Source organism: Dama dama, chromosome 20 (genome assembly GCF_033118175.1).
Source record: "Dama dama isolate Ldn47 chromosome 20, ASM3311817v1, whole genome shotgun sequence".
NCBI lineage: Eukaryota > Metazoa > Chordata > Mammalia > Artiodactyla > Cervidae > Dama > Dama dama.
Window position 1 is genome coordinate 1984144 of NC_083700.1, and position 25503 is coordinate 2009646.

Below are 25503 nucleotides of genomic sequence, written 5' to 3' on the forward strand. Positions count from 1 at the left end.
ATTAGGTGAAGTGAAACAAGCCTGACACAAAAGGAAAAATGTTCTATGATTCCACTAGTATGAGATATCCATATAAGACAAATTCCAAGTAGAATAAGATGGCCAGGGATTGGGGGTTATGAGTATTTAATAGTTACAGTGTCACTTCAGGAAAAGGAAAAGATTCTGGAGATGAATGGTGGGGGAATTTTTACAATGTGAGTGCAGTTAATGCTATAGAAGTTCATACTTAAAATGACTCAAATAATAAATGTTGTTATATGTTTGTAAGCACAATGAAAAAATGACACATGGCACAACATGGAAAAGCACTAAAAACATTCTCAGTGAAAGAAACCACACTGAAAAGCCACCCAGATCATAGTCATCTTGTCACTTTAAATCCATGAAGGTATTTAACATGAGGGAAAGCCCCAGTGATGGCTCCAGAAAAAGAAAACTGCATTAGAATGAAGAAAGACAGTTGCACAAAGCTTGGGCAGCTGATGAAAGTTGAACTGGTCCTATGGATGGGACTGTAATGTGGAAAACATAATTATCCCCCATTTTGGGGTTGTGGGCTGGTTCCCCGAGAAAGTGACCATGTTTTGGGTAAAACACATTGCGGTATTTGGTGTGAATGTAGAAAACTTTGTACCACTATTTAAAGTAGACACGTTTGAAATTTTACTAGAAAGTAAGTTACTTTTCAATACAGCCATGTAAGTCACATGCCAGAAAATCAGAGATGACATCGAACATTGCAATAGAGGCCAAGACTTAACCTAACCAAATTCAGCTAAAGTAGTTTGATGCTAATTGCCTTGTACTAGTCCACATGGTATTAAAAGGCACCATAGGAAGAGTGTATTAGTAGACACCATGCCCTGGGTGCTGTGGATGACCAGATGGAACTGAAACTATGAGATGTCTTAATTCTAGTTTTCCACATAACACTACACCAAAGCAACTGTCAGAACTAAAAAGCGAATTCACGGACTTGCCTGGCAGTCCAGTGGTTAAGACTGCACTTCCACTGCAGGGGGTACAGGTTTGATCCTTGGTCAGGGAACTAAGATCCAACATGTCGAGCTGCAGGGCCAAAAAAAAAAACGGAAAAAAGAAAGTCAGCAGAACTGCAAGATCATTTGTGATTCTCTACACTAATAATGAACTATCAGAAAGAGAAATTAAGAAAATAATTCCTTTTATAATTGCATCCGCTCCCCCACATAACTAGAAATCTAACCAAGGACTTGAAAGACCTGCAAGCTAAAAACTACAAGACAATAATCAAAGAAACTGAATGGGCACAAGTAAAAAGATATCCCATGCTTATGGGTGAAAATACCATTAAAATATCCATTCTAAACAAAGCAACGTACACATTCATGCAATCACTGTCAACATTTCAATGACATTTTTCACAGAAACAAAAGCAATCTTCACATCTCTGTGGAGCCACAAAGGAACCAGGAGAGCCAAAGGGATCCTGAGAAAGCAGAACAGGCTGGTGGCATGTCTATCCCTGACTTCAATCTAGAGTATGGACCTAAAGTCACCAGAAGACGTGTGGAATTGGCACAGAAATAGTCAAGAGAGCTCAGAAGTAAACCTACAGGTGCATGGTAATTAATTTACAAGAAAGGAACTAAGAACATATACGCGGGAAAGGACAGTCCCCCCCACCCCCACCCCATAAACCGTGCTGGGAAAAATGGAAACCACACACCAAGGAACAATATAGGACACCATCTTATACTACAGACAAAAACTGACTAAAATCCCACAACTTTCCACATCAAGCCCTAACAGTCTTGGGTCCTCTTAAGACAGATTTTCAGCAACAGCCACACACAGAAGCTTCTTCCCAATTTTCCTCACTTTTTCTTTCAGCAGCACATCGTTGCAGGAATCTTGAGGAAACCAGACTCCCGTCAGACTCAACTGAACCCCACAATGTCCCAAAGCTGAAGCACCAATGGGTTCTGAGGAGATCAGAGTCCTGTCAGCCTCAACTGAACCCCACAATGCCCCAAAATTGAAGTCCTAGTGGATCCTGAGGAGACTAGATTCCATCAGCCAAAACTAAACCCCATAATGCCCCAAAGCCAAAATACAGTGGATCCTGTGGTGACCCATCTCCTGTCAGCCTGAACTGAACCCCACAATGTCACAAAGCTGAACCTCCATAAGATCCTGAGGAGATCAAGTTCTCTCAGCCTGAATTGAACCCCACTATGCCCCAAAGCTGAAACCACATGGGTCTTGTGGTGACCCATCTCCTGTCAGCCTGAACTGAACCCCACAATGTCCCAAAGCTGAACCCCCAGCAGGTCCTGAGGAGACCAGATTCCATCAACCTGAACTAAACCCCACAATGCCCCCAAAATGAAGCCCCAGTGGGTTCTGAGGAGACCAGATTCCATCTGCCTGAACTGAACCTCACAGTATCCCAAAGCTGAAGCCCTAGTGGGTCCTGAGGAGACCAGAGTGCTGTCAGTGGCCACCAACAGCCAGGTGCTCCAGCAGAGTGGGGAGTTCCCCCTGGGGTGAGGGGAGTGTCAGGGAGGCGGGCTCTTCATTATCACGAACAGGCATGATCAAGAAGGTTTGCAGGGGCCAGGGCAAGGGCAAGGGAGACGAGCTCCAGCTCCGAGTATTCTAAGTCCCCACTTTCTGAGATTGCGTGACCTACATGATCCAGACTTTGCAAGGAGCAAGCTGAGTTACAGAGGCAGAAGGAGCAGGAGGTGATGTAAAATTTTAACGTTTCCTCTTCAGGTTCAGAAAGACGAAGACCTCCCAGGTTCCCAGGTCCTTGTGCCCCAGTGACTGTGAGCTCTTCCTCCTGGGTGTATGACCAACCCCCACACTAAGTCCCCTCTACACCCATGGCCCTGGCCCAAGCCTAACCTCCCCCTCAGGCCCTGATGAAGCTCCCCGCCCCCATTGTGCATCTCACATCCCACCCCAACGTGGTCTTTTTGAAGCCTAAACAAGACCATACTCCTCTCCTCCCTGTGATTCCCCTCACCTGATGAAGCCAGGCCTTCATCCGTTAAGGGCCTCATTCTCTCCATGTGTGTGGCCGCTCTCTGTGCCCGTCTTTATGGGCCTGTGGTGATCTCCTAAAATGAGGGTTATTTGATACAGAGAGAATGGGGTAAATGGTGGCCACCAGAGATGTGTTCCCCCAGAACAGGGCTGTATCTGGGGAAAGAGTCTTTGTAGATGTAGTTAAGGATAGCAAGGTAAGGTCATCTAGGGTTAGGGTGACCTTCAATCCAACTGACAGACTCCTTCAAAGAGACGAAAGAGGACACAAAGGGGAAGCCTCTTAAAGGCAGAGGCAGAGATGGGAGGGAGGGGGCCACAAGCCCAGGGACCCCCTGGAGCCCCTGAAGTTGGAAAAGGCAGGAATGATCCTATCCTGGAGCCTCTGGAGGGACCTCAGCCTTGTGCCACCTTGATTTCCGATTTCTGGTCTCCAGGACTGGGAGAGGATGAACTCCTCTTTTAAACCACCCAGCTTGTGATCATGTTAGAGAAGCCACAGAGCAGCCACACAGACCCTGCTCTGTAGGATCCTAGAAATGTGGGTCTCATTAAAGCAGATGAAGGGTGGATTACAGAACCCTTAAAATCAGCACTGGACCCTCAGAAATGCTAAAGCAGTGGCTGGGCTCCAGAATGTTGAGGGTCAAGTCTGAAGCCTGTGCCTAGGGGTACTGGATGCACACGCCTCCCCAGGTTCTTACACCAGTACATGTGATGTAACATCTCAGTCCTGATGGAGGACATTTAATATCAATGGCCACATTGCTAATTAAGAAGCCACCAGTTGCACAGGTGAAAGCCCAATTAGGGCACTTGCTTCAGGGATGAGCAATTCTGAAGATGGTCAGGGATGGGGACTTACTCATGTGTAGCCAGCAGCCCTTGCACATACCCCACCCCCTCCCCTCCCAAGGAGGGTCCTCAGTGGGAAGCTGGGAGACTCGACAGAGTCATCTCTAAGTAAATGCTGGCTGACCCCCAGGCTAGCCATTCCTGAACCTCATCTGCCCTTCATAGATAAAACACTTGAATATGTGCAAAGACTTCACAGGCTGGAGAAAAGTGGAGCCACTCCAGCGACAGCATGCTTACTGACGTGGCTCCTGTAGGTCAGGCAGAATGGTCCTGGCCTGGGTGATCTAGAAGCTTTGTACTTTCCTACCTGAGTTACTCCTCCTGTGCTGCTCCCATTGCCTGTTTTCTTGCTTCCTCATCTCTGACTGAGATTTCCAACAGCAGGAACAGGCGACACAGCCCATCCTTAGGAAGTGACAGCTTAGCACCTCCTGCAGAAGGTCCAGCAGAGCCCAACACAGACCCAATCCCCCGAAACACCATGGGCCCCCACTCTCTCTTATCAAGCCAGCCCTGCAAGATCTAAGCAGAAAGACAGCATCAGGTACAGCTCCAGGCACTTGAGGGGGTTTATATAGACCTCAACCCAGGCACACATCCAAAGGGCAGGCCAGTCAGGTCAGCCAATCTGCCCACCTGGGCTTGTGGCTTCAGAAAATGGGCCTTGTTGTCCTGGCCAGGGTTCCAGGAACAGGTGTGGGTCCTTTGGGTCAGGATGGATATGGGGCTGCTGCTCTGACTTGTTTTCTAATCTTTTTATCTGACCTCTAAGTGGGAGAGGATTTCAGGAAGGCCTTCTTCTAATGAGAGGGACCCAGGGGTCAGGGAGAGGATGGGTGGTGGGTGGAGACAGGCTCAGTGCCCAGGTGCTATGGGACCCTCTGGAAACCCTGCTGGAAGGAGGCTGCAACCAGTGAAGCCCAAGGTCACAAAGCTATCCTGAAGCTGCTGTATGTTACCTCAGGTCCTCCTCTGAGGGTCTCAAGGTCAGATATGTCCAACAGAGGAACTGGGGGCTCTTTGCAATGAGGGCTCTGTGCACAGTTCCTGGGTGCTGAGCCCTGCAGGGTACGTGCCCAGGTGAGCCCCATATCCTGGGAGGCACCTGCCCATAAGAACCATGTATCCTGGGAGGGGCGAGTGAACAAGTATTCTCTCTGTGCAGTCATCACAGAGTAGCTTAGTGACTCTCACGTGGGCAGTGCTGGAGTTAGATGAGAACAAGGACATGTTGGGGGACGTTCCCTGAAACACCCCCAGGCCCATCCAGAGTGAAGAGTTCAGTAGGTGGGTACTGGTTGCTGTGCTGGAGTGGGAGGCTTCATGGGCGCCTCTTGTTTCTTCACCTGACACCACAGAGGCCTCTGCAGGACACAGAAGACAGCCTGCCCAGGGACGGTGGGAGCTCCTGGTGACCAGGCACGGGACGTGAGAGGGAAGGGCCAGGCTGAGGGGGCCTTTCTGCTCTGAGCTGGGAGTGGACAAGCAAGTGGTGAGTGTGATCCAGGAAAGTGGCCCTGGTGATGGGAGGCTTGTTGAGGCCGTCTGAGCACGAGTTGGAAAAGAATGTCCAGACATAGAGCATTTCAGAAGGGAGTGAGTTTGTATTAAGAACAAAGAGCAGAGATAAAGTGGGCACTGTGAGCTCAGGGGGCCAACCACCTGACAGACTAGGAAAAGTTGACTGATTTCCTGGGTTAAGAGCCAATTTTCACAGTTTCAAGACAAAGAAAATTCCTGCTGGAAGGTTGATATTAGGTGATTGGGTGGGGTACCGTAGGGTGTTTACTGGAGTGGGCATCTTTGCCTGGTAGGGAGTCAGGAAGCTCATTAGCGATGATCAGGTGCTTTTGGCAACAGTTGCAAAGGGGGCCCGGTCAGATTCACAGGTGACCTTGGTTCTGGGCCCCACTTCTATGGCCTTGGTGTGAGGCCTCCCAGCTGTGGCCTTGGGGAAGGAGTCACCTCAGCAAGACTGACCCTGCTTCAGAGTAAAAGTTCCATCAAGTTTTCTCTGCAGGAGAGATCTAATGATCCTAGATCTGTTTGGAAAAGTCTTGGACACTGCAGGGACACATACTGAGTGTGAACCTGGATATTGAACCTTGTTGGCAAAACTCACCTTTTCTCTCTGTTGGCATTAAAAGGGTGTGGGCTGACAGCTGCCTGAGAATCCATCCAATTGACAATTTCCTACTTATGACATAAATGGGTTTGGTCAAATTATTTCTATTTCTATGCAAACAGGCAGCTTGCAACTCCTTGTGGCAGGATCATTTCCAATAGATTGTCAACTAATCAAGGTTACAACATTATGGCACTCAGCACTTTTAGATAATTTCCTAAGCCTTTTTCCTGAGGGACAGACCCAATATGAGCTAGGAATGTGTTCAAAAGGCTCGGAAAGTGCAGGAAAATACACTGACTATGACTAGAAATTAGGGTCTCTGTGCAAACCTGGAGTTCTGACATCTTACAATCTAGACAGTTCCTGATAGACAGATGCATGAAAAGCACTCTACTTTTATGTTTTCCTTTCATCAAAGGAACATAGATTTCCTAGCATTCTGTGTGCTGAGAGTAACTCACTGCTCTAAAATGCTTGCTTGGATTTCATTTTTCAGTAAGAACTTCCCCTGACTGCGTTACATTCAGGACGGTCCCACACTCACAGGGAAAAAGCAAACTAACATCCAAACGTTTGTTCCATCAGGTTTTCTCTGTAGGAGAGATCCAGTGATCCTAGGTCTGTCTGGAAAATGCTTGGATACTGCATGGACACATACTGAGTGTGAAGCTGGATCCTGGACCTTGTTGGCTAAATCAGCATTTTCTTTCAGGTGGTCCTAAAATGGTGCAGAGTAGCAACTGCCTGAAGATCTATCCAGTTGCTGTTTTCTTACTTGTGACAGCAATATCTTTGGTCAGACCTCTTGGATTTCTGCAGCAAACATGGGACTTTCAATTCCTTGCCACTGGATCATTTCCAATGGCAGGTAAACTCATTAGGTAACCAGACTAGATGGCACTCAGCACTCTCAGACACACTCCTACAGCCTGTTTCTTCATAGACAGTCCCAAGATGACCTAGGAATGGGTTCGCTAGTATCAGAAATGCGAGGAAACATACTGGCTGTGACTCTGAAAATTAGGTGCTCTGTGCAAATCTGGAGCTTTAACATTTTAGAATCTAGACAGTTTCTGATAGATGTCTGAAATACACTCTTTTTTTTTATTTTTTTGCCTTTCATTCATCAAAGAAACATAGATTTCACAGCATTATGTTTGCTGAGAGTGACAGACTGCTTGGAAATTCTTGCCTGGAGGTCATTTTGAAGTAACAATTTCCCCTCCCCTGTGTTACCATGGGAAATGACACTGACAGAGAAAAGTAAACAAATGTCAAAACATCTGTTCTGTGAAGTCCCCTGTAGGAGGGATCTAGTGACCCTAAGTCTGCCTGGAAAATTCTTGGATAGTGCTTGGACACATGCTCAGTGTGAACCTGGATTCTGGACCTTGTTGGCAAATTAGAATTTTCTCTGTGTTGGCCACAGTAGGCTGGGGTTTAGCAACTCCTTGAAAATCAGTACAATTGCTCTTTTCCCACTAACGACAGCAATAGCTTTGGTCAAAACACTGGAATTTCTGAAGCAAGCAGGCAGCGTGCAACTCCTTGTGGCAAGATCATTTCCATTGGAATGCCAATTAAACTACTTAAAAACAGTATGGCACTCAGCTGTGTCAGACACACTCCTCCAGACTCTTTCCTTATGGGGAGTCCCAGTAAGATAGAGTACTGTGCTCATGAACCATGGAAAGTTCAGGGAAACTTACTAGCTGTGTCTCAGGAATTTAGGGCATCTGCGGAAATGTGGTCTTCTCACATCTTAGAATCCAGACAGCAGTCATGGAAAGAGAAGGCCTGAAGAGCACCCTATTCATTGCCACTCATTCCACGAGTGAACACAGGTGTCCCAGCATTCTGTCTGCTGAGAGCAACCCGCTAAGTGGAAACCCTTGCCTGGAAGTCATTTTTAAGTAAAAATTTCCCCTCACATGTGTTACAGTAGGGAAGGCTCCCACACTCACAGGGAAAAGCAAGCAAACATCAAAATGTCTCTTCCATCAATTTTTCTCTGTCAGAAGGATCCAATGGTCCCAGGTCTCTCTGGAAACTTCTTGGATACTGCAAGGGAAACATACTGACTGTGAACCTGAATATTGACCTTCTTGGCAAAATTAGCATTGCCCCTCTTTTGGCACTAACAGGATGTGCGCTGGCAGCTGCCTGATAATCCATCCAATTGATATTTTCCTACTTCTGACATCAATAGGTTTGGTCAAATCTTTCAGATTTCTGACACAAGCAGGTGGCTTGCAACCCCATTGGGCTGGATCATTTCCATTAAAATGTCAAATGATCTAGGTAACAACAGTATGGCTCTCAGCACTCTTAGACAATTTCACAGCCTGTTTCCTCTGAATCAGACCCAATAGGAGCCAGGAATGTGTTCATAAGGCTCTGCAAGTGCAATGAAACATACTGGCTATGACTTTGGAAATTAGGGCCTGTGTGCAAACCTGGAGTTCTCACATCTTAGGCTTTAGATAGTTCCTGATAGATAGATGCCTGAAAAACACCCTCTTTTATGTCTTCCGTGCATTGAAGTAACATACTTATTCCAGATTTCTGTGTGATGAGAGTAACACACTGGTTGAAAATCCTTGCTTGAAGGTGATTTTTCAGTAACAACTTCCCATGACTGTTACTGTAGGGAAGACCCCCAAACTCACAGGAAAAAGAAAACAAACAACCAAATGTCTGTTCTATCAAGTTTTCTCTTTAGGAGAGATCCAATGATCCTCTGTCTGTCTGGAAAATTCTTGGATACTACAGGGACACATACTGAGTGTGAATCTGCATCCTTGAATTTGTTGGCAAAATTAGCAAATTTTGTCGGTTGGATCTAGAACAGTGCAGCCTTAGCAACTGCCTGAAAATCCATCCAATTGCTCTCTTCTTAATAATGACAGTGATAACATTGGTCAAACCTTTGAGATTTCTAAAGCAAGCAGGCGGCTCGCTACTCCTATCTGCTGGCCCATTTCCAGTGGAATGTCACCTCATCTAGTTAAGCACTGTATGGCACCCAGCCCTCCCAGACATACTCATGCATCCTGTTTCCTCATGGGCAGTCCCAGTTTGAATAAGGAATGTGTTTAAAGCCTTGGAAGGTGCAGGGAAACACAGTGCCCTAACTCTGGAAGTTAGGACCCTGGGAAAGCCTTGAAGTCTCATGCCTTGGGTTCTAGACAGTTCTTGATAGATAGAGGCCTAAAAATACACTCCGTATGGATGCCTTTCCTTCCTTGAAGGAACATAGCTTTCCTAACATTCTGCGTGCTGACAGTCACACGGTGCTTGAAAACACTTGCTTGTAGGCCATTGGTCAGTAGAAAATTCCCCTGAAGGTGCAATGGTAGGGAAGGCTCCCACACTCATGGGGAAAGGCAAACCAACATCCAAACGTGTACTCCATCACATTTTGTCTTCAGGTGCGATGAAGTGAGCCTAGGTCTGTCTGGAAAATTCGTGGGTATTGTGGGGACACATCATGAGTGTGAACTTGTATATATGAACTTGGTGGCAAAATTCTCATTTTTTTTTTTTTTTCCAAAATTCTCGTTTTTATCTCCCACACTCATTTTGGGACCACATTGGTTCTAAAATGGTGCAGTATAGCAAATCCTTGAAAATCCATCCAATTGCTGTTTTCTTACTTTTGACAGGGATAGATTTGTCCACCCTTTGGAATTTCTGAAGCAAGCAGGTTGCTCACCATTCCAGCCACTAGCCGATTTCCATTGTATTGGCACCTCATGCAGGTAAGCACAGTGTGCCGCCCAACACACTCGGATACACTTGTGCAGCCTGTTTCTTCAGGAGCAGTCCCAGTATATACTTGGAAAGTGTTTACAAGGCTTGAAAAGTTCATGGAAACACACTGCCCTGACTCTGAGTGTTAGGATCCCTAGGAAAGACTGAAGGTCTCACGACTTAGAATGTAGACAGTTCCTGATAGATAGAGGGCTGAAAGCACTCTCTGTTGATTCATTTCTTTTCTTGAAGGAACATAACTTTCCAAATATTTCATGTGCAGAGAGACACACACGGCTTGAATATGCTTGCATGGACGTCATTTTTCAGTAGCACTTTCCCCTGATGGTGTGACCATGGGGATGCCCCACTCCCCATTCATAGAGAAAGACAAATTAGCATCCAAACGTCTGTTCCATCACATTTTCTCAGTAGGATCGATCCACTGAGACTAGTTCTGTCTGGAAACTTTGTGGATACTGCATGGAGACATCCTGAGTCTGAACATGGATACCAGATTTTGGGGGCAAAAATAACATTATTTCTCTTGATTGGGGAAAATGCTACGGCCTTGCAACTGCTTGGAAACCCATCCAATTGCTGTTTTATTCCTTCTGACAATGATAGCTTTGGTCCATCCTTTGGGATTTCTGAATCAAGCGAGCGACTCACCACTCCTAGCCTCTGGCCCATTCCCAGGGGAATGTCATCTCATCTAGGTAAGCACAGTATGGTACCATACACTCTCAGACACTCTCCTACAGTCTGTTTCCTCATGGGCAGTCCCTATATGACCTAAGATGTCTTTGGGAGGCTTGGAAAGTGCAGGAAAAACAGTGCCTTGACTCTGGTAGTTAGGTCCCCTGGACAAGCCTGGAAGTCAATGTTAGATTCTAGACAGTTCCTCATAGATATAGGCCTAATAACACACTCTCTGTTGATGCCTTTTCTTCCTTTAAGAAACATACTTTTCCCTGCATTCTCTCTGCTGAGAGTCACACACTGCTTGAAAACGCTCTTTGGAGGTCATTTTTCAGTAGAAACTTCCTCTGACAGTGTAACCTTAGGGAAGGCCCCCACACTCACTGGAAAAGGCAAACCAACGTCCAAACTTCTGTTGCATCACATTTTGTCTCTAGGAGTGATCCAGAGAAACTAGGTCTGTCTGGAAAATCGAGTATACTGCAGGACCACATCCTAAGTGTGAACCTGGATATTGGAACTGGTGGCACAATTCACATTTTTCTTTCGGTTTGTCCTAAAACTGTGTGGCCTGGCACCTGCTTGAAAATCCATCTAATTGCTGTTTTCTTACTTTGAAGAGCAATAACTTTGGTTCACCCTTTGGGATTTCTGAAGCAAGCAAGCAGATCACCACTTCTAGTCACGGGCCTATTTCCAGTGGAATGTCACCTTATCTAAGTAAGCACATAATGGCCCCTCTGTATACTCAGACACACTCCCACAGTTTGTGTCCTCATGGACAGTCCCGGTGTGACCTAGGAATATGTTTACAAAGCATTTAAAGGGCAGGGAAGACACTGCCCTGATTCTGGAAGTTCGGTTCTCTGGGAAGGCTAGAGGGCTCTCTTGTTAGAATCAAGACAGTTCTTCATAGATAGAAGCCTGAAAACACACTCTCTGTTGATACCCTTCCTTCCTCGAAGAAACAGTACTTTCCCAGTATTCTGTGAACTGAGAGTCACACATTGCTTGAAACCGTTTGCTTGCAAGTCATTTTTCAGTAGCAATTTCTTGTGATGTTGTCACAGTAAGGATGTCCCCCACACTCACAGGGTAAGGCAATCCAAGATCCAAATGTCTGTTCCATCACAGTTTATAGGAGCAGCCAGTGAGCCTAGGTCTTTGTGAAATATGGGTAGATACAGCAGAGACACCTCCTGAGTCTGACAGTGGAGACTGGAACTTGATGGCCAAATTTGCAACTGCTAGAAAATCCATACAATTGCTTTTTTATTTTTTTACTTCTGACAGTGATCGCTTTTGACCCACCTTTGGGATTTCAGAAGCAAGAAGGTGGCTCGCAAGTGCTGCTGATGGCCTATTTGCAATGGAATGTCACCTCACCTGGGTAACAACACTATGGAACCCAGCAGTCTGAACACATTCCTGCAGCCTGTTTCCTCATGGGCAGTTCTGGGATGATGTAGGAAGGTGGTTAAAAGCCTGGGCTAGTGCAGGGAAACACACTGCCCTGACTCTGCAAGTTAGGTCCTCAGGGTAAGACTAGAGGTCTCACATCTTAGAATCTAGACAATTCTTGATAAATAAAGGACTGAAAATTCATTCTCTGCTGATGCCTTTCTTTCCTTGAAGGAACACTGTTTTCCCAACATTCTGCTTCCTGAGTGTCACACACTTGCTTGGAAGTCATTTATCACTAAGCATTTCCCCTGAAGATGTGACTGGAGGGAAAGCCCCACAAACACAGTAAAAGGGAACCACATTCACATGTCTGTTCCATCACGTTTGCTCTGTAGGTGAGATATAGTGAGCCTAGTCCTATCTGGAAAATTCTTGGATACTGGAGGGACACATCCTGAATGTGAATCTTGATAGCAGATCTTGGTGGCAAAATTTGCATTATTCTCTCCATTGGGCTTAAAACGTTGTGGCCTAACAACTGCTTGAAAGTTCATTTAATACCTGTTTTCTTACTTCTGACAATGATAGCTTTGTTCCACCTTTCTGGATTTCTGAAGCAACAGGCGGTTCATAACTCCTAGTCCCTGGCCCATTTCCAGTGGAATGTCAGTTCATTTGGTAAGGACAGAATGACACACAGCACACACGGACACTCTTCCATACCCTGTTTCATCATGGGCATTTCTGAGTGATCTTGGAATGTGCTTACAAGGCTCAGAATTTGCAGGGAAACACTGCCCAGACTCTGGAAGATGGGTCCTCTGGACAAGCCTGGAGATCTCACATCTTAGAATATAGACAGATACTGATAGATAGAGGTCTGAAAACACACTCTCTATTGATGCCTTTCCTTCCTCAAATGAACATAGCTTTCCCAGCATTCTGTGTGCTGAGAGTCACATACTGCTTGAAAATGCTTGCCTGTGTCTCTTTTTCTGTTTTGCATATAGGGTTATCGTCACCACCTTTCTAAATTCCATATATATGTGTTAGTATGCTGTAATGTTCTTTATCTTTCTGGCTTACTTCACTCTGTATAAGGGGCTCCAGCTTCATCCATCTCATTAGGACTGGTTCAAATGAATTCTTTTTAACGGCTGAGTAATATTCCATGGTGTATATGTACCACAGCTTCCTTATCCATTCATCTGCTGATGGGCATCTAGGTTGCTTCCATGTCCTGATTTCAAAAGAACAGCATGTATACTATCTATGGTGAAACAGATCACCAGCCCAGGTGGGATGCATGAGACAAGTGCTCCGGCCTGATGCACTGGGAAGACCCAGAGGAATCGGGTGGAGAGGGAGGTGGGAGCGGGGATCGGGATGGGGAATACGTGTAAATCCATGGCTGATTCATATCAATGTATGACAAAACCCACTGAAATGTTGTGAAGTGATTGGCCTCCAACTAATAAAAAAAAATAAAAATAAAAAAAAGGAAAAAAAAAAAAAAGAAAATGCTTGCCTGGAAGTCATTTTTCAGTAGCAATTTCCCTTGATGGTTTAACCATAGGGAAGTCCACCACACTCACAGGAAAAGGCAAAACATCTGTTCCATCATGTTTCTCTATAGGAGAGATACTAGGGTTAGGGTTAGGGTTAGGGTTAGCCTAGGTCTGTCTTGAAAATTCTTCAGTGCTGTGGGGACACATCCTGCATGTGAACCTGGGCAATGGACCTTGGTGGGAAAATTCGCATTTTCCTCTAGGTTGGCCCTAAAATGTTGGGAAAGCAATGGCCCTTTGATTAAGGAAAGGAATCAACAGAGAGTGTGTTTCCAGGCCTCTATCTATTAGGAACTGTCTAGATTGTAAGACGTGAGACCTCCAGTCTTGCCCAGATGACCTAACATCCCAAGTCAGGGCATATGTTTCCATACAATCTCTGAGCCTTGTAAATACATTCCTAGGTCATACCAGGACTGCCAATGAGGAAACAGGCTGTCAGAGTGTGTCTGAGAGAGCTGGGTGCCATTTGGTGCTACCTACATTATGTGACATTTCACAGGAAAGGGACCACCAGATAGAAGTGGCAAGCAGAGTGCTTGCTTCAGAAACTACATGGGTGGACCAAATCTGTCACTGTCAGAAATAAGAAAACAAATACTGGATGGATATTCAAGCAGTTGCTATGCCAAACCGTTTTAGTGCCAACTGAGAGAAAAAGGTGAACTCTGTCCTGTATTCAGGTTCACACTCAGGATGTGACCCCACAGGATCCAAACTTTTCCAGATAGACCTGGGTTCACTGGACCTCTCTAACAGAGAAAACGTGATGGAACAGGCATTTGGATGCTTGCTTGCTTGTCTTGTGATTGTGGGCGCTTCCCTACTGTCACAGTCTCAGGGGAAATTGCGACTGAAAAATGAACTCCAAGCAAACGTTTTCAAGCAGTGTGTGACTCTCAGAACACAGTACATTGGGAAAGTTATGTTCCTTCAATGAAGGAAAGGCATCAACAGAGAGTGTGGTTTTTATAGCAGGGACTGTTCAGCTTCTAAGATGTGAGAGCTCAGGCCTGCTTAAAGGACCTAAGTTCCAGAGTCAGGACAGTGTGTCTTGCTGCACTTTCTGAGACTTCTAAATGCATTCCTAGGTCATACTAGGTCTGCTCCTAAGGAAGGATGGTGAGGGAGTGTATCAGAGTGTGCTGGGTGAAATACTGTGGTCACACAGATGAGGTGTCATTCCACTGGAAATGGGCCTGCAGCTAGGAGTTGCAAGTCATTCACGTGCTGCAGAAATCCCAAAGGGTGAACCAAAGCTAGCATTGTCAGAAGTAAGAAAACAGCATTCAGATGGAATTTCAAGCAGTTGCTCGGCTGCACTGTTTTAGGGCCAAGTGAGAGAAAAATGCATATTTTAACACCAAAGTCTGGTAACCAGATTCAAACATAGGTGTTTCCCCGCAGTGTCCACGAATTTTCTAGATAGACTTATGTTGAATGGATGGCCCCTACCAAGAAAACGTGATTGAACAGATGTTTGGAAGTGCTTTTGAATTTACCTGTGAGTGTGGCACCTTCCCTACAGTCACACCTCCAGGGGAAATTGCTAATGAAAAATGACCTCCAACAAGCGTTTTCAAGCAGTGTGTGACACTCAGCACACAGAATGCTGAGAAAGCTATATTCCTTTGAGGAAGGAAAGGCATCTCAAGAGAATATGTTATCAGGCCTCATTGTCATGAACTGTCTAGATTCAAACATGTGAGTCCTCCAAGTTTCCCAGAGGACCTAAATACCAGAGTCAGGGCAGTGTGTTTCCCACCACTTTCTGAGATTTTTAAACACATTCCTAGGTCATACCAGATCTGACCATGAAAAATCAGGCTGCAAGAGTATGTCTCAGAGTGCTGGGTGACATATTGTGCTAACCTAGATGAGATGACATCCCCCTGGAAAGGGGCCAGTGGCTTGGAGTAGAGAGCCTCCTGCTTGATTCATAAATCCCAAAGGGTGCACCAACACTATCACTGTCAGAAGTAAGAAAACAGCAATTAGATGCATTTTCGGGCAGTAACTAGGTCTAACCGTTTTAGGGCCAACTGAGAAAAAAGTGCAAATTTTGCTGCCAAGGTCCGGTATCCAGGTTCAAACATAGGATGTGTAGGAACAGTATCCATGAGTATTCTAGACAGTTAGGTTGAATGGATCGCTCCTATCAAGAAAACGTGATTGAGCAAACGTCTGGATGATCCTTTGCCTTTTCCTGTCAGTGTGGCGGTCTTCCCTAAGGTCACAATATCAGGGGAAGTTGCTACTGAAAAATTACTTCCAACAAGCGTTTTCAAACAGTGTGTGACTCTGAGCACACAAAAAGCTGGGGAAATTATGTTCCATCCAGGAAGGTAAGGCATCAACAGAGAGTGTTTTGTCAGGCCTCTGTGTATCACAAACTGTATAGACTCAAAGATGTGAGACTTCCAGGTTTGCCCTGAGGACCCAAATTCCAGAGTCAGAGCATTGTATTTCCCTACACTTTCTGAGATTGCATCCAAGTACCATATTTTGGACGCTATTGTTGACCATGATGGCTACTCCATTTCTTTTAAGGGGTTCCTGTCCACAGTAGTAGATATAATGGTCATCTGAGTTAAATTCACCCATTCCTGTACATTGTAATTTGCTGATTCCTAGAATGTCGACATTCACTCTTGCCATATCCTGTTTGACCACTTCCAATTTGCCTTGATTCATGGACCTAACATTCCAGATTCCTATGCAATATTGCTCTTTACAGCATCGGACATTGCTTCTATCACCAGTCACATCCACAACTGGGTATTGTTTTTGCTTTGGCTCCATCCCTTCATTCTTTCTGGAGTTATTTCTCCACTGAGCTCCCGTAGGATATTGGGTATCTACCGACCTGGGGAGTTCCTCTTTCAGTATCCTATCATTTTGCCTTTTCATACTGTTCATGGGGTCCTCAAGGCAAGAATACTGAAGTGGTTTGCCATTCCCTTCTCCAGTGGACCACATTCTGTCAGACCTCTCCACCGTGACCCATCCGTCTTGGGTGCTCCACACGGCATGGCTTAGTTTCATTGAGTTAGACAAGGTTATGGTCCATGTGATCAGATTGGCTAGTTTTCTGTGATTATGATTTCAGTGTCTGCCCTTTGATGCCCTCTCACAACACCTACCATCTTACTTGAGTTTCTCTTACCTTGGACGTGGGGTATCTCTTTACAGCTGCTCCAGCAAAGTGCAGCCACTCCTCCTTACCTTGGACGATAGGTATCTCCTCAGGCCACCCCTCCTGACCTTGAATGTGGAGTAGCTCCTCTCGGTCCTCCTGCACCCATGCAGCTGCTGCTCTTTGGACGTGGGATTGCTCCTCTTGGCCACAGGCCCTGACCTTGGGCATGGGGTAGCTCATCTCAGCCCATCCCCTGACCTCAGGCATGAGGTAGCTCCTCTCGGCCACTGCCCCTGGCCTCGGACATGGGGTGGCTCCCCTCAACCACTGCCTCTGACCTTGGGCGAGAGGTAGCTCCTCATGGCCATGCTTCTGCATCATCCGTCACAGCCTGCACCATTTGAATGCACAGTTCCAAAGAATAGCAAGCAGAGATAAGAAAGCCTTACTCTGATCAATGCAAAGAAATAGAGAAAAACAACATAATGGGAAAGACTAGAGATCTCTTCAAGAAAATTAGAGATACCAGGGGAACATTCCATGGGAAGATGGGTTCAATAAAGGACAGAAATGCTATGGATCTAACAGAAGCAAAAGCTATTAAGAAGAGGTGGCAAGAATACACAGAAGAACTGTACAAAAAAACATCTTCATGACCCAGATAACCACGATGGTGTGATCACTCACCTAGAGCCAGACATCCTGGAATGTGAGGTCAAGTGGGCCTTAGAAAGCATCACTACGAACAAAGCTAGTGGAGGTGATGGAATTCCAGTTAAGCTATTTCAAATCCTAAAAGATGATGCTGTGAAAGTGCTGCACTCAATAGGTCAGCAAATTTGGAAAACTTAGCAGTGGCCACAGGACTGGAAAAGGTCAGTTTTCATTCCAATTCCAAAGAAAGGCAATAGCAAAGAATGCTCAAACTACTGCACAATTGCACTCATCTCACACGCTAGTAAAGTAATGCTCAAAATTCTCCAAGCCAGGCTTCAGCAATACATGAACCGTGAACTTCCAGATGTTCAAGCTGGTTTTAGAAAAGGCAGAGGAACCAGAGATCAAACTGCCAATATCTGCTGGATCATTGAAAAAGCAAGAGAGTCCCAGAAAAACATCTATTTCTGCTTTATTGACTATGCCAAAGCCTTTGACTGTGTACATCACAATAAACTGTGGAAAATTCTGAAAGAGATGGGACTACCAGACCACCTGACCTGCCTCTTGAGAAACCTATGTGCAGGTTAGGAAGCAACAGTTAGAACTGGACATGGAACAACAGATTGGTTCCAAATAGGAAAAGGAGTACATCAAGGCTGTATATTGTCACCCTGCTTATTTAACTTATATGCCGAGTACATCGTGAGAAACACTGGGTTGGAAGAAAAACAGCTGGAATCAAGATTGCCAGGAGAAACATCAATAACCTCAGATATGCAGATGACACCACCCTTATGGAAGAAAGTGAAGAGGAACTAAAAAGCCTCTTGATGAAAGTGAAAGAGGAGAGTGAAAAAGTTGGCTTACTGCTCAACATTCAGAAAACTAAGATCATGGCATCTGGTCCCATCACTTCATGAAAAATAGATGGGGAAACAGTAGAAACAGTGTCATACTTTATTTTGGGGGGCTCCAAAATCACTGCAGATGGTGATTGCAGCCATGAAATCAGAAGACACTTACATCTTGGACGGAAAGTTATGACCAACCTAGATAGCATATTAAAAAGCAGAGACATTACTTTGCCAACAAAGGTCCATCTGGTCAAGGCTATGGTTTTTCCAGTGGTCATGTATGGATGTAAGAGTTGGACTGTGAAGAAAGCTAAGCACTGAAGAATTGATGCTTTTGAACTGTGGTGTTGGAGAAGACTCTTGAGAGTCCCTTGGACTGCAAGGACATCCAACCAGTACCTCCTAAAGGAGATCAGTCCTGGGTGTTCATTGGAAGGACTGATGCTGAAACTGAAACTCCAGTACTTTGGCCACCTGATGCAAAGAGTTGACTCATTGGAAAAGACCCTGATGCTGGGAGGGGAGGGCTTGGGGGCAGGAGGAGAAGGGGATGACAGAGGATGAGATGGCTGGATGGCATCACCAACTCGATGGTCATGAGTTTGAGTAAACTCAGCCGGTGATGGACAGGGAGGCCTGGCGTGCTTCGATTCATGGGGTCCCAAAGAGTTGGATACAACTGAGTGGCTGAACAGAACTGAACACTTTCTGAGCATTGTAAACACATTCCTAGGTCATACCAGAAGTGCCCTTAAAAAAAACAGGCTGCAGGAGGGTTTCTGAGATTGCTGGGTGCCATGCTGCACTTAACAAGATGATGTAGCATTCCACTGTAAATGGGCCAGCGGCTACGAGTTGCTAGCTGCTTACTTGCTTCAGAAATCCCAAAGGGATTTTTCCTGCATCTGGGCTCGGAGAGGCGGCTCTGAAGACCCGCGAGCAGCATGGAGGTCCGCGGCGAGTCCCAGTCCGGCCCGAGCTGTTCGTCGTCCGCCCGGGATGGCTCCGGGGTCTCGGTCTCCAAGGAGTTGCTGATGGCGGGGAGCGGCGGCCGCGGAGGTATACGGGACAGGTTGCTCATCAACCCCAAGCCTAATTCCAGAAAGAATTCTACTCTTCAAACAGTTCGGATAGAGAGGAGTCCCTTGCTGGACCAAGTACGGACCTTTCTGCCACAAATGGCTCAGGCAAACGAAAAGCTAAGAAGAAATGGCAGCCGCAGAACCTGGTCATTTCAATATTGAAACTACTGATGAGACTCTTGGACAAGTTATTCAAATGGACGTGGCCTTGTTTGAGATGCATCAGTCTCATTCAAAAGAAGAGGACAGTTCGGAAGAGAATTCACAAGACAGTTCAGAGGAAAGTTCAGAATCTGGGGATGGAGGTGACAGCATCTCTTCTGAAGGTGAAGTCACCATAGATAATATTAAGCTTCCTCATTCAGAGGACGGAAAAGGCAAGATAGAGGCTCTGGACGGTTCTGCTAGTGAAAACAAAGAAAAACAGGAAAATAAGTGATCTGAGAAACAGGTGATAGATGCCTGCTAATTCTATGGAAAAGAGTGTGACTCACTACTTGTTTTGCATTTCAGATACTATGGTGCTTTTTTGCAATATTGAATGTACTTTGTTTCTTGAAGAAACAGAAGCTGGCTTTTAAAGAGCTAGAAGAGATAGCATTTGGGGATCCTCTTAGAGCACACTGTATTTGATTTCATGCTAAAGAGATTGTGTTTAGAAAGCTTAATTTTATGTATAGTAATGAGTGAGTTTGTTGGCATTCTTCTTCATAGCATAGACTTCAGAAATCTCAAACTTATTTCAAGGTAAAAATACATATCACCTGTTCGTTTTTACTTTAAATTGTCCACTTGGATAAAACAACCTAGGTTGGTTTTTATTTTTTAAGTTATTATAAATTCAGATTTATTTATTACCATCAAAATGGGGTCAATGAGGGAGAAATCTTTTAAAGAAGTTTTTTACAAAGAAAATAATTACTTACATTTAGCCACCCTCAGACATGTCTTCTTTCGTTTAAAAAAAAAAAAAAAATCCTTTCCAGTTTGAGCTGGAAAACTGGTGTTCTGTGGTTTAATCACTGTTGATGACTCTGCAGCCCCTTATTACATACTAGTATGTAGAATTTTTATATTTCTCCCTTGCCATGGCTGTCTCATACAATACAACTACGTGTTCAGTACAGTTAAAGAAGTCATCTAAGTTCAGTTCTCTGAATTGTATGTAGAATTTACTTTTTTAGTTTTGCTTTTTTTTTTAGTTTTGTTTTTTCTTTTTCTCATAAAGCAGTGTTTTTGTTTGTTTCAACTATTGAAATTATTCCTCACAGTTACCCAGTTTTGAAATCTGTTCATCGTAGAGAATAGGGACACCCCAGGAAAAATAGGGCACAGTACATAAAAAGATAGTACTTGGTTTTCCCTTTCAAAAGGCAAAATGATCCTACTTTGGAGTCTCCTTTCTGCCTTATTCTTGACCTTATTAAACTTGTGTGGGATCTTATTTGCCATGGAACTGGCTTTGCTCAGGATGTAAACTAGAGAATTTAAAGGAATGTCTCCAAGTTCATTGAGCTGATGGAACTTTGTTCCCTAATGTTTTAGGGTTTTTTTTTTAAACTGTTTTTTTTCTTACTCCTCACCTTATCCTTGCTAATACTCTGAAGATAATTCTCAAGGTTCTTTCTGGTATTTCCCATTGGAAATTGGAACCCGGACTGTGCCTTAAAAGTGTGCAGAGTGAACAGATCTGGAAACCAGATTTCTCAGCTAGAAAAGATACTATGTTGTATCTTGTAGCACCAAACACAGCTGTGATGAATTATTGGTGTAAATGTTTATTTAAATAAATTAACATATATTTAAATAATGTCTTCTACCAGCTAATATTTATGCCACATTGTGGGAAGAATTGCATTTGTCTGGTTCACTCCTTACCATGATGCATGGTACACAGTAGGTGCTGAATGATGTAGATAAATAATCAACAGGTATATGGGGATGTACAGGACGTTTAAAGCCATGGTATCCATGGGGATATGAAGGTGTATGTTCACCAGAAATGCATACCTAAGTAGAAATAGACTGGTTAGTGAAAGAGACTAGTCAGTGTAGAATTATTACTAGTATGTAGGATTTTAGTATTTCTCCCCTTCCATGGCTATCTCATATAATACAACTAAGTGTTCTCTACAGTTGAAGAAGTCACCTAAATTCAGTTCTCTGGACAGTCTTATGACATTGGAGGAAAAAAAAATCTATTATGTGATACAGCTGTCCTTTTAAGTAAGTGTAAATTGGATCCATTATTTAATACACAGTGTCAGGGATGGCTGCTTTTAAACAAAGTTAGAATCTAGGCTCATACCATGTACTAAAGTCAAGGGACAAATTGGGGAAAATATTTGCAATAAAAGGCAAAGAATGAGTGTTATTAATATAAAATGGGCTCTTAAAAATAGTAAAAACTAAAAAGACTAATAATCTCAATAGACGTGAGCAGATAATTCACAGGGAAAAAATGTTCAGTCCCATTTCTCAAAGAAATGCAAATAAAACTAAGGTCGTATTTTTTTACCTGTTGAAGTGGCAGATGAAACACCAGCTAGTACTTAACTAGTACTTAATCTTTTTGTGTGCCTGCCACTATTCTGAGTGTTTTATGAATTACCAGCACTCACACATAAAAAAATTTATCGAGTTACACATTTAACATCTGTGCACTTTGTGTATGTTATACCTTAGTGAAAAAGCTGTTTTGTGTGTAAGCAGCTTGCTCTACAGTCTCTTGGAAGCTGAGTTGCTGTCATGCCTTGGTTGGTCTGACCCTGTGCATCCTCGGCCTGATTCTTAGGTGTAAGGTGACGGCTGCTGTTTGAACAGTCTTGTTCCTGCGAAGGCTGCTGAAATGTTCTCTTTAACCTTGTGCGTTATCTTTTTGTGGCTCTTTGACAGTCATAAATTGGGTAATTGGATGTAATGGTCTTGGAAGCAAAAATATTCTTATTGAATCTCCTATATCCTCATAATACTTTGTGCATAAGATGTGGCACTTATAAAAAAATAAAACTGCCTTGTCAAGTAAAAAAAAAAAAAAAGAAATCCCAAACGGAGTACCAAGCTATCACTGCCAAAAGTAAGAAACAAGCTGCTAAATGCATCTCCAGGTAGTTGTTATGCTGTACTGTTTTTGGCCAACTGAGACAGAAATGTGAATTTTACCACCAAGGTCCACTGTCCATGTTAACACCCAGGATGTGTCCACTCAGGATCCAAGAATTTTCCAGACAGACCTAGGCACACTGAATCTCCACTACAGAGAAAACATGATGGAACTGACCTTTGGATGTTGCTTTTCCTTTTCCTGTGAGTTTGGTGGCCTTCCCTATGGTCACACTATCAGGAGCAATTGCTAATGAAAAATGACTTCCAACAAGTGTTTTCAAGCAGTATGTGACTCTATGGACATGGAATACTGGAAACCTATGTTCCATTGAGGAAGGAAATGTATTTATAGACAGTGTGTTTTCAAGACTCTATCTATTAGGAACTGTCTAGCTTCAAAGATGTGAATTCCCCATATTTGCCCAGAGGACCTCACTTCCAGAGTCAGGGCAATGTGTTTTCCTGCACTTTTTGAGCTTTGTAAACACATTTCTTGGTCATACCAGGACTGCCCATGAGGAAACAGGCTCTCCATATCAGGAACTGTCTAGATACTAAGATGTGAGACCTCTAGGTTGGTACAGAGGACCTAAATTTCAGAGCAAGGGCAGTGTGTTTTTGAGCATTTTCTGAGCTTTGTAAACACATTTCTGAGTAATGCCAGGACTGCTCATGAGAAAACAGGCTTCAGGTGTGTGTCTGAGAGTGCTGAGTACCATACTGTGCTTACCTAGATGAGGTAACTTTCCATGGCAAATCGGTGTGTGGCTAGGAGTTGTGAGCCACCAGCTTGCTTCAGAAATCCTGAATGGTGGACCAAAGGTTGCACTGTCAGAAGTAAGAAAAAAGTAATTGGATGGATTTTCAAGCAATTGCTAGCCACACCTCTTTATGGCACCCAGAGAGAAAAATACAAATTGTGCACCCTAGGTCTGGTATTCAGGTTCACACACGGGATGTGTCCCCTCATGATTCAAGAAATTTCCAGACAGAGCTATGTTCACTAGAGTTCTTCTACAGAGAAAACTGGTTGGAACAGCCATTTGGAAGTTGCTTTGCCTTTCCCTGTGAGTGTGGAACCCCTACCTATGGTCACAGCCTCAAGAAGATATTGCCACTGAAAATAGACTTCCAAGCAAGCACTTTTCAAGCAGAGTGTGATTCTCACATTGCAGAACGTGAAGAAAGCTATCTTCCTTTGAGGAAGGAAAGACATCCACAGAGAGTGTGTTTTCAAACCTCTATCTTGCAGGAAGTTTTGAGCTTCTAAAACATGAGACCAGCAGGTCTGCTGAGAGGACCTAAATTCCTGAGTCAGGGCCGTGTGTCTCCCTGTAATTTCCGAGTCTGGCAAACACATTCCTAGGTCATAACAGTACTGACCATGAGAAAGCTGGCAGCAGGGGTGTGTCTGAAAGGGCTGAGTGCCTTACTGTGGTCAACTGTGTGAGGTGACATTCCAGTGACAGGCTCAAAGATACAAGGTGTGAGCCACCCGCTTGCTTCAGAAACCCCAAAAGGTAGAGCAAAGCTAGCTCTGTCAGAGGTAAGAAAATAGCAATTGGACGGATTTTCAAGCTGTTGCTAGGCTGAACCACTTTAGGGCCCCCTGAGAGAAAAATGTGAATTGTGCCCTGTAGGTCAGGTATCCAGGTTCAAACACAGGGTGTGTCTCGGCAGGATCCAAGAATTTTCCACAGAACTAAGCTCACTAGACCTCTCCTGCTGGGAAAATGGGATGGAACAGACATTGGAAGTTGGTTTGCCCCTCCCTATTGTCACAGACTCAAGAAGAAAGTGCCCCTGAAAGATGACCTCCAAGCAAGCACTTTTCAAGCAGTGTGTGACTCTCAATTCACAGAATTCAGGGAAAGATATCTTCCTTCAAGGAAAGAAAGGCATCAAAAGAGAGTGCATTCTCAACCCTCTATCTTGCAGGAACTGTTTAGCTTCCCAGATGGGAGGCCTCCAGTACTGCTCAGAGGAACTAAATTCCAGAGTCAAGGCCATGTATCTCCCTGCACTTTCCAAGCCTTGCAAAGCCATTCCTAGGTTATACCGGTACTGCACATGAGGAAGCAGGCTGCGAGAGTGTGTCCAAGAGGGCTAGGTCCCTCACTATACTCACTTCTGCGAGGTGGCATTCCACTGTAAAAAGGCCCATAGCTGGGAGTTGCAATTCACCCACTTGCTTCAGAAATCAAAAAGGATGGAGCAAATCTAGCTCTCTCAGAATCAAGAAAAGAGCAATTGGATGGATTTTCAAGCTGTTGCTAGGCCACACTGCTTTAAGGCCCGCAGAGAGAAACACGAATTGTGCCCCCTCATTCTGGTATCCCGGTTCACGAACAGGGTGTGTCCCCAAAGGATCCAAGAATTTTCCAGACAGACTTACACTCACTAGAGCTCTCCTACAGAGAAAACGGGATGGAACAGACATTTAGATATTGCTTTGCCTTTCCCAGTGAGTGTGGCACCCTCTGTTTGGCTACAGCCCCAAGTGGAAATTACCATTGAAAACTCATGTCTAAGCGAGCACTTTTCAAGCACTGTGTGACTCTCAGTTCGCAGGATACTGGGAAAACTATATTTCTTCAAGGAAGGAAAGGCATCCACAGAGAGTGTGTTTTCAAACCTCTCTCTTGCAGGAACTCTTTAGCTCCTAAGACATGAACCCTCCAGTTCTGCTCAGAGGATCTAAATTCGAGAGTTTGTGCCGTGTGTCTTGGTGCATATTCCCACCTTTCAAACACATATCTAGGTGATACCGGTACTGCCCATGAGGAAGCAGACTGCGGGAATATGTCTCAGAGTGCTGGGTCCCTTACTGTGGTCACCTCTGTGAGGTGACATTCCACTCTAAATAGGCCCAAAGATAGGAGTTGCGAGCCTCCCATGTGATTCAGAAACCCCAGGGGTGGAACAAAGTTAGCTCTGTCAAAAGTAAGGAAATGGCAATTGGACAGATTTTCAAGATGTGGATAGGTCACACCGCTTCAGGGCCACCCGAGAAAAATATGCAAATTTGAACCTGGGTGTCCAGATTAACACACAGGGTGTTTCCCCACATGATCCAAGAATTTTTCAGACAGACCTAGGTTCACTGGAGCTCTCCTGCAGAGGAAACACACATCCAGAGTCTCCAGTGTGAACCCTCCAAAATTTATACCTGGTGTCACAAATCCACAGCCTGCAGGATGACCCTACCCTCAAG

The 25503-nt window shown here is 44.6% G+C and overlaps 1 pseudogene; it reads left to right on the forward strand.

Moving 5' to 3' along the window:
• Positions 1–19026: 19026 nt before the first annotated feature.
• Positions 19027–19946, forward strand: LOC133040034 (NOP protein chaperone 1-like; annotated as a pseudogene).
• Positions 19947–25503: the final 5557 nt, after the last annotated feature.